Genomic DNA, 10901 nt, shown 5'->3' with positions numbered 1-10901 from the left:
TGTACGGTTATCACCATCATCGTCATCATCACCTTGACTGTGTTGACCTTGTTGACCTCAACTATTTCTTAAGTCAACCTAAAGGGGTTACCCAGCTTGTGATCACCACTCGAGAAACTTTCGGTCACAACAACCGTCAGTTATTTTCTCTCTCGCTCTCCCCTATCTTGTTAGGAACAGGGAACATACAATTTTTAATTAATTATTTCACATCCCTCTTTTTGTTTCTTTACTCCTCTTGCAGTCTTCTTTAAATCATTCATTCGGTCTTCTAACATACTTCACATGATCTTACATACTCAACCATATTAAGTTTCCTCCTTTTCAACACTTTTCATTCTTCACCTAACTTCTCAAATATGACAGGTATTTAGTTTCTTCTCTTTTTTATCACAATTTATTTAGTGCTTAACTTATTTTTACTAATAAAATTTGTAGATATTGTCACAGTTGATATAACATTGAATATTATTTATTCCAATGTTTTGTTTACAATTTTGCTTTCTTTCTATATATTACTGTTTTACCGTTTTCTTATTTTGATTTCTTTTCTTGGAAATTGTTTCGTTTCGTTTACCCAAACAAACACTGCTACTTTAAACAAACAAATTATTCGAGGTACTACGATGTCCTTGGATTTTTGCGAATCACTTCACGAGGCTATTTTTCCGACATATACATTAATTAATTAGATTATGAATATAACATAGACCTTATGAAATATCAGATTTAATTTGCAAAGTTAGAAACGAGTATACTGTAACATGCGCAAAGTTTGGGTTTCATTAAAGACGTAATAAAAGTAAAACAGTGGAGGCGAACTTTCTCGCGCGAACTGAAATTGTAATGTACGTTCTGAAATTCGGAGCTCTCATTACTTACCAAGTTTTTATGTGGGACGCACGAGACAAATACTTTTATCAAAGTGAAATATCACCGAACGAAGTAAAATATTGCTACGAAGCTTTGACGGCGTGAATGTGTTTATTATATCTTCGTACGTAAAATATACATATTGATTTTACCATCTTAATTTAGTTGTAAATGTAAGTAAAAGTGAAGACATGGTAATAAAACAGCCTTAGTAGGATCATTTTAAATTTGGAAGGTTAGGTTAGGTAAGGACTGCTGTCTGTTCGGGGTGAACACATTGCAAAGGATCTTCCGTAAAACCGACTATTAGATCGTCAGCTCCGAACATCGTCCCGGGCCTTCTCCGCAGATTCAGATTGATCCATCCCCTGCACGGTGAATCCATAGAATGCTTCGAAATTTCGTCTTTCATCATCATCATTATAATGTCAAATGATAGACGCCCATTGTAAGGCATAGATATCCCTCGAATTACCAATTAACATTTTTAGGTGTTTTCACTTCATTTACCTTTATTATACGTTTTGAAAGTAAACTTAATTGAAACAAAATATAACAGACTATTAGTCTTTGTTATATTTCTGTACTAGTTAAATGTTACGAAATTTATTATGAAGTAAATTAAATTATATCAAATATTGTAGAACTAGGGAAACATTTTCTCGGTGTGAAGCGTATTTTCCTTTACCCTGCTCTGCTCTTAACGATGCTTCACTTAAGTTTCTTGTATTTATTTCTCAAAATAGAATGTAATGAATATAATTAGAACTCTGTAGTAGATGAACAACAATAATAATATTACTAACTAATGAACCATCAAATAAAGAACATTTATCATAAAGTGTTCAAAATACGGGATGTCCAACGCTTAGTATTATCTGACTATACCCTAATATTATGATGTGTTTTTTTTCTTTTGTCATTTCCAGCAGATGCATGGTAGCGCTTAATATAAACCTTTGTACAGTACCTAAGGAGCAGAGGTTTTCACGAGATCTTCAGGTTTGGCTGATACATGAGATATTCGTCGAAATTGGGAGGTCGCCAAGCTCTTAGATCGTTTATGCGGTCGATCCATGGATAAATTATATGTAGCGAAACATAGCTTCTACAATCACGACCCTGAAACATGAAATAGCATAATTCAATAATTTCACTAACTGTAACTTCAAAGCACTGACTTCGACGGCGGTAATCTTTGTCTTCGGTAAACTAGGTGCTGAAAACGTTTATGGTATTTTAGCATAGTCAAACTCGATAAATATTTTTTATAAAAATATTTTTTTGGTGATAGCAACAGCCTTATGCAATGAAGACTCTTCCCCGTTAAGGAGGTTTATTTTGACAAAACTTTTTTGTCGTCCACACCAAAGAAATAATTCTTTATGGAAAAACGCCTATAAAATATTTTTTATTAAACCGTGATTTCTAAACTGTAAATAATAAAGGATACATGTGCTAGTTAACTTTTATATAAATACATGTTTAGATATTTATATAAAAGTTATTATATTTTGATTGTAATGCTCTATGATAAAGGATTTTTTTGGTTTTATTACATCCTAACAAGCCTTTTATGATGTTAATTGACGTCGAGGTATTTTATTTAAACTACTATGAGATTGTATCAAAAAACAAGTGTTATCTTTTTACAATTTTTCGCGCAGATTCTATTTTTTCTCTTCATTAGATCCTTCCTGAAGACCTAACGATAATACCAAAACGAAATTAAGCTGGTGGCTAGTCTATCGATTAACTTATTCTCAAGGTTGATGCTTATTAACGTACATGGCGCTTTATATATGTACATATACAAGATTCAATCCTAGTACAGCAATAATAAGCAAGTAAAGTTTGTAATAATAAATAATTTGCATTAGTGTCATTGAAATAAATCTATTGAATAGATACAATTTACTATTATCCTGAAAAAAATCTTAAAATAACAACATCCTTCCACCGATACAAAGCTGAAAGCGTTTCAAGTTGATTTTCAATGGAGGAGCGCCAGCGACACTTGACTGTTCGAGGACGCTTAAAAGAAAATCCTCTTCGATGGAAATTGTACGATCTTTTGTTAAAATCCTTATTTTATCTGTATTTTTAAGCTAAAAATAAATAGACTGTAAAGTTAACTCGACGGTTCTAATATACGAATGTTATCATTGCAGTAGCCAGTTAGATTCTCAACTAGGCACAAACGTGGGATTTATATACAAGTGTCCCATAAATCAACGATAAGCCGATACAGATTATAAATCAGATATTTCCAAACATCAGAAATATTATTATTTTTTTTTTTAATTTTATAAAGTTAGTTGAAGTAATTATTTTGAGAACATGATTTAACTAAATGTAGTGTAATTTTTTGGCTGTCATTTAATATTTAACCCGCCTTTGGTTTTGATCAACGATAAATATTTAACAACTTGATACAGGTGTTTTAATTTACTCTGTGTTTTGTATATGAAAAAAATGTGATGTTAAAGTTTCCCCCGCAATTGTCCAATTTTTTTCCATTAGAACCTTCTTCGTAACTTAAAGGAAGTGTATTAAAATTGGTGATTTGGTCAAAACGTACTCGAGTTTTTCGTTTAGCGAATCCATTTTGTTTATGTAGAGAATATATTATATCAATAACTCATATAGAAACTTATTTGTTGCGAAGGTCCTTAACTGCTAATGGATTGATTAATTAAGCGTGTCACAAATCGCCATTAGGATATCCATTTCGCCCTTTTCACGGTCATTTGAACATCCTCTCAGTGCTCTCTAATCACTGTACAGTCTGCGATAAGCGTAATAGGGTTAGATTAGCCAAGTAAATCCTTTCTCTATGTGCAACCATTATACATCAATAACACATTTAATTTACTTAGTATTGTACCGTATTTGTCAAGTGTAATAAAAATTACTTTCTATTTTACATTGTATTAAAATTGCACTAATTGTTTAAGGCAGTCAGGGTTAAATTAATTTTTGTGTTAATTAATTAACTATTACTTATAAGTTGTATCGTAACTATTAGTTACACTACACTTATAATAATTTTAAACATATTTTATACACAAAATAATAAATAATAAAGTAAACAAAAGAATATCCTTCTCGGGTTTTATCTACAAGATATAATTAGAAATGAAAAGGTCTGTAGATGAACGAAAGTGCACATGTGCTCATTGGTCGGCGGATTAGCAAGTTTAAATGGCAGGAGGTAGGCTACAAAGCGTGTAGAACCGGTGCTGGAGCCTTGAGGTTCTATAGACCACGGGCCAGCAATAAAAAGATAAAAGGTCCACCCACGTGAACAGATGACCTTGTAAAGGTTTTCGGAAGATGCTAGATGCTGCCCACTTTCAACCGCTTCTATTGAAAATCTATGACGGAGGCCTGTTTGGCAGAAATTATGGTGTTCACGTTATTGATTGTTTAAAGGTTTGTTGATTTATAATCGAATTGGTTGAGTCGTTCCCAACTTTTACTCACAAAAGCATCATTTTTGCAGGATTTCTTTTACTTTAACAAAGAGATAAAGCAAAGCCTTTATCTCATGATAAATGATTTTTATATTAAAGATTCGCTTTATTTAACTGATAGCGAATATTTAGTTGACGTGATATTATTTTATGTTAAATTCCTATCTATAATCTACCTTCTTCTTGTTTGCAGCTGATAGATACTCAACTCCCCCAAAGATTTCTTTTCATGCGCTGCCTACATCTAGCGACTTCCTGCGTCCTTTACTATGACGTCTGTTCACCAAGTTGAAGACCTCCCCAGGCCTCGTCCAACAGCTCGTGGTCACCATTCGAGAACCTTTCGGCCAGAAATTAATTATTATTATAAAAATACATATTTAATTAAAATATTAATTTATACTTATTTATTTATTAATACGATTTGACAGACATGTTCAAATGTTACAAACAAATCTTGGAAAATTACTATAAGAAAGTCGAGAAAGGATCTATGTGAGCGAAGAACAAACTTTGTGCGTAAATCTTACTCGATGCGGGAAGCGTCCAGGAGGATTACAAGGAAATATATGTTTAGTTTTGTGCTTATGTTCTTACAGTTAGGAACTCTAAACGATTTATCACAAAAGTATTAAAATAAGTTACAGAAAATTGCCAAATTTCGTTCAATACAGGGTGAGTAGTTATAAGCATTAAAGCTTTAAAATAGTGAATGATTGCTTTGCTTATTTTCTGTCTGTTAATGTACGCTTTTGGGTTTTCCAGCTGAGACTGGAACCTGCAAAGTAAACCATTTTGAAACACTACAAGCCTCTGAATTCCCTACTAGTCTGAAATTAATTTAATTATATTAATATATAGCTTAATTTATCGTAAATTAATGAAATATATTTTTAAGATTTTTAAGCACAAATAGTACGTATTTGCGTAAATAACGAAAATTACCTTCCGACAAGTTAGTGCGTGCACGTTTCGTTGCTGTTAAATATTCGAGCAAAAAGTTTTAATTCTCAAAGCGAACAAATCAATTTCACTACATTAAAAAATATATCATATTCAAGTAAATTATACAATTCATGGAATTGAAACTCTTATAATTTACAGGGTTAAGTTCAATTACTGTAACACCTTAATAGAGCAAATCATCATTACTTCGGCCGTAGAACGTCCACCCTCGTTGGTTTTCAGTAGACAGGTCAAACAACAAAAACAAGATCATCGTTCGAACTTGAGTGTGATCGTCTTACGCTGTGCTTAATGATCCTCTCTGGTCTGCTCTACAGAACCTGAAGGTCTTAGCGGCCATCTGTTCTGCGCACTACAGGATTGGTTGGACATAGGTGTAAAAAATTTAAAGGGATGAATATATAAATCATTTGCTCTCAATTAACGTATAGTACACGACACACTTAAATCAGAAATAATAAAAAATGTAAGGAGGAAAATAATAAGTAAAAGCATTTCTAAAATTCAGATTACTAATTTTATCGTAAATAGGTGTAAAATCTTCAAAGTTTTCTGCTGACAAATGGCCTATGAATGTATGTATTTCTTAAAAACTTTAACACTTATAACCAATAAACTGTATAGGACAAATGGCAAATAGTATTTCTAACATATCGGTGAAAATATTAATACTGTATATAATATACTGAATTCAGTATCATCTTTCACAGCAGCAATCTTTATCTGTGGACACTTACGACGTTAATAGGAACTGTACAATAAAGAGAAAAACGTGACAGCGAAAACCTATTGCTGCTTGCGACAAAGCGATAAAAGAAATCCGATGCCCCACAAGACCGCAATTTCCTGCTAGCTCGTAATGACACAAACAGTCCTACATTGGTCCATCTAATTACATTTATGACTTTGTATATAAAGCCAGTGTGTTCCTTTGAACCGTAACGTACAATTAATTTCGTTTTGTGGCTTTTAACCTACCTGACAGAGTTTTCTATTCCTTCTGTTTTAAATTAATTACTAATGACATAAAAATGTCTTCTGTAGTTTAAATATCAGCAGGGTTATAGCGTTCTGGTACGGAAACCATTTGGTAGAAGATGACAGATGACCTTGTTTGACGCTGAATGCAGGAACCTTCCAAGCAGTCCTGTTGGAAATCTACCGCGGAGAATTATGTCCAACAGTGGACTCTCTAAGGCTAAAATAATAATGATTTGCTTTTTATGGTATTATAGTAATTCAACCTTACGGTGTTTATTATTAAAGTTTTATTTCATGAATTGTATAATTTACTTTAATCACTTGTTTTTGTAAATTTAGTAAAATTAGTTGGTTCTCTTCATAAATTACAACTTCTTACATGAATATTTTGAGGCAACAAAATGCGCACTAACATGACGGCAGGTAATTTACGTTACTTATGTAAATGGATTCTATTTATGCATTAAAATTAAAAAAAAAATTGCATTCACTCGTTGCACTTAAAATTCCTAATTTTTGGTAAAATGCGGTAAGTGTTATTTATTGGTGTTATTAAAACGTATTCAGACTAGTAAGAAACACAAAAACACCCACTATAAACAGATGAGTTTGCCTTCAAAAAACCTTCAATAAAAAAGTAATATAAATATTTTTTTTCCTTCAAAAATTGCACAATGTACAATATAATATAACGTGTTTTTTCTCTATGATGCTGCGTAAACATAGCAAAAGATGCATCTACAATTCTTTATTAATTTATTGTTATACAAAAACCTATTTAATATGGTACTTTGTGTCTATTATCTTTGTAACATTTCTATAAATAAATAAATAGTGAAACGTTTGGGTAAACTCAACATTTTTTACGTGGTTTGAAGATGAGCACTTAACCTCTTTAGTAAACGCAATATACTATCATTAATTAATATGAATAACGCAAATGAGATGCTGAATAGGATTGTTTGGCTTATAAATGTAAATAGTAGAATACACTACAATATTTTTTTTATCTAAAGCGGTGGTTGTCTTCAATTACTGCCACAAAAATGTACAACACTGTAACAATATTCAGGGTGACTGATTGAAGGTATAAAAACGCCAAAAGGGAGAATGTATAGCACATTTGTAGTCATTTAATATATGGTATATCATATAATGCTGGACTACCATTATTAGCAGCAATACCATTGGTAGAGGACTGAGACTTAAAATCGTAGGTCCCAGGGATGCTTCCCAGGACACATCCTATGTAATTCACACTTTGTACATTTATTTTAAAGGATTGACACTGCTCATAAACAAATTTCCAGAGAATGAGCAGCAGCGTCTTCTGCGTATCTTAATATCACACTACCATTGCCAATCCGCCAAGCGTGGCGAATCTAGTACATCCCCCATAGATACCTTTGAGGGAGGCCTGTGCCTTCCAGTGGGCGTCGTCTATATTCTAAATCGACAACGACATCGTATCCTAAAATCACCGGTTTAAAAATATTGAATAAGATAATGATAGTTCATTATGAAAAAGCATTTTCAAAATACGGTTTACTATATAATAAAATTACGTATTGTTTACTATCTGCAGATTGCGATAAGTATATTTTTCTGTCGCATAACAATATAAAAAATTAATTAATGTAACATATAGCAAAGTGATCACTTTATAAAGAGTGATCAGAAATAAGTGCAAAAGCTTTTCACTGTCGAATGAAGCTATATAAATTATACATACACATTCACCCCTTTACTATTAAATAGTGTTTTTTATATGACATTCCTTTTAAAAAAAGACGGAAAATAATTCCACCTCTATTCCTAAAGCGATACCAATGGCGGCCGAAGACGAAACCTTTTTGCATCGCGTTCATAATATTAAAAAGGTTGTCCACTAAGACGATTGACAAAAGTTTGTAAGCATCTTAAGTTCCCTTTTCATATCGCTTATTCCTTGTTGTCGTTTATATTCAAACCGTTTTTAAACGCTACTATATTTATATTATACAGGGTGTAACACGACCGTTTGATCAAATGTGTCACAGCAGCGAGGAACCTCAATACCTATCCACTTCACCCCCCAGCTATTTTCATAGTTTTCACTGATTTGAAGATTTGTAGTTTATTTGAAAATATCGATTCCTTGAGAAAACTTAGTTATATAATGTAATTGTCAGTCCCAAGTTCGTGAGTCTTTAATATTTAATGAAATCAGGCGCTACCTTGCGGAAGTCCATCCTAAGTAAGAAAAGGACCAATATTTAGCCACTTCCGCACATGCAGTGGTAGTCGTGTAACAAAGTGCACCGTTAAATCACCAATCACGCCAAACACAAATTGGCACAAATCGGTGTAACATAACTCCAGAAGATGCCCCGTGGAGTTATGTTACACCGATTTGTATATATACGATATACTTTTATTATGCGTTTGAATTTTATAAATGGTAGTTTTCGTTTTACGGAATTTTATTAAAAAATCGGATTCCGTTTGTAATGCTAGTATACTGAAATGAAAAACCTATTAATAAATATGTGATCTATGCAAAATTGTTGTTTTTATACGAATAATGGTGAAAAATGGCAAAATGCATGATGTCCTTTTAATAAATTAAATTTTAATAAAACAGTGATAATTTCTAAATTACTTTTGCTCCTTCTCACGACTGGAGATTGAGAAGCTTTTTCGAAAGTTGGTCGCTCTGCTGCACATCTTTGTCGATCTTCGGCCGTATGTAATGCTTCGTCCAATCAGAACAGAGCTTGAGATCGCAGACCCGTGTCCATAATTTTTCCGGATATTAAAAGTGTTGTCGAAAAACTCAAAAATTCGCTTTGTGAATAGAGTGAAAAGGCGAGTGAACACTTCAATTTCCATCAGTATCCATGCACTAGTTTTACGAGCTGTCCACGGAAATCATAGCAGATTTTTTTGTTATTTCACTGGAGCCGTATACTTTTACACACATAAAAACAATTGTATTATACGTATAAGCGAATCGATGTCGTGATATATAAATTTAGTCAATAAATATCGCAATTATATTACATTTTTGCTCTTCTAGAAGATTGTCAAGATGGGTTCGTCCTTGTTATTTTTTCCTACAAACAAGTAGAAAGGTTGCTTTCTTGACTGCTGGTTGTTACTTGTGTTATTTTTGAGCATATCAGATGTAGATTAAATGTTAGCTAATAAGAACAAATTGAATGTTGCAAAGGATTAAAAATCTTCTACGATATTTTATCGTTACGGGCGAACTTACTGTTAGTGCAGCGACATACTCCTTTTATCACTGTTTAATATAAAACACGTTTTGTACTAACGGAAATTATTTTTCGGTTAGCTTGGCGCAAATGAAAAAAATCGCCAATTAATATGTTATTCTCCTAAAATTTCTTACCATCATAATGTAAAATGTTTGTTTAGGGCCATTTGCTCTATTTTTGTCGTTCATTCAAAACAATATATTTTAATTTTCATCTCTTTCTTAATTAATATTTTTTGTAAAAATATTGGTATTCCAAAGTCAATGCAGATGCTTTTCTTCAAAAGAAAGTTAAAAATATTGACAGAGTGCAAAATGTGATCAAAATCATTGGGATAGGTTAGGTTAATGATATATACTTTTAGCTTAGGTACGGATATCATAGCTCCTGTCGTAAGACGCGACTTTAAAGGGCATATAGTTCGAAGCCATTGAAGATGAGGGATGAGGTCCACTCAATACGGACTCTACGAGGGCAGTAATGCGAAGTGGTCTCGTGATGCTGCAGCACTACGAGGATTCTGGGGGAGGTTCAGTTGTCCCCCAAGATGTAGCTTGACAATGGGTGGCTTCTGCGAGTTTCATAGGTGATTCGGCGACCCTTAAAAAGGCATGGAAGAAGACTACCGAGGTGGTTTTTGTTGATAGGAATTCCATATAACCTTTTCATTCTCCTAGGCGGGTATCTTGAATCTAGCCAGAAGATTTTCCTCTGGACACAAAAATTATCAAAATATATTAATGAATTCTGTTCAAAACAGTTAGTTTACCTAAGAGAAGCTGATTGCAAAAGTCAGCGAAGTCACAAGTAAAATTTGCGCCCGACTATTTTCGCCCGACGTTATTTCGTGTCCCTTTTTTTTTTGTTTCGGTGGGGGAAATCTTCCGGTATTCAAGATGCCCTGCCTCTGGGGGGAGGACAGGGGTATGTGGGATTTCTACCCACTAAACCCCCCCCCCCCGGTGGTCGCCCTCTGCGCTAAACGGGGGACCGCGGTATCTCCCGGTCAGGGATCGCCATGCGGTCTTCCCTCGCGCCATGCTATTTTTCGATAGCCCGTCCCGGGGTATGCGTGGATACGCTACCCCCGAAACCCTCGTGGTGCTATCACGATGGTCGAGACCACGTCGAACCATCGTCCGCCTCAGACTCGCCGAAGCTAGTGGGAGTTTAGGGCCCCCACCCTAAACTCCCGCGACTCCGAAGGCCCCGTTTATGGTAGGGGAGCACCATTCATCGGAGGGCCGTCGCGAGGCACGTCTCTGCGCTGAAGGCATCGTCTCCGTGCGGGTTCTGTCCTCTGCCGATCCCGTTCGGCTGCCTCCTTCTGAACCATGACGGACTC

Source organism: Battus philenor, unplaced genomic scaffold, assembly GCF_028537555.1.
Source record: "Battus philenor isolate CCGP_79_NKW_IND1 unplaced genomic scaffold, ilBatPhil1.0.hap1 SCAF_7, whole genome shotgun sequence".
In the NCBI taxonomy this organism is placed as follows: Eukaryota; Metazoa; Arthropoda; class Insecta; order Lepidoptera; family Papilionidae; genus Battus; species Battus philenor.
Note: the sequence above shows the minus strand (reverse complement) of the source record.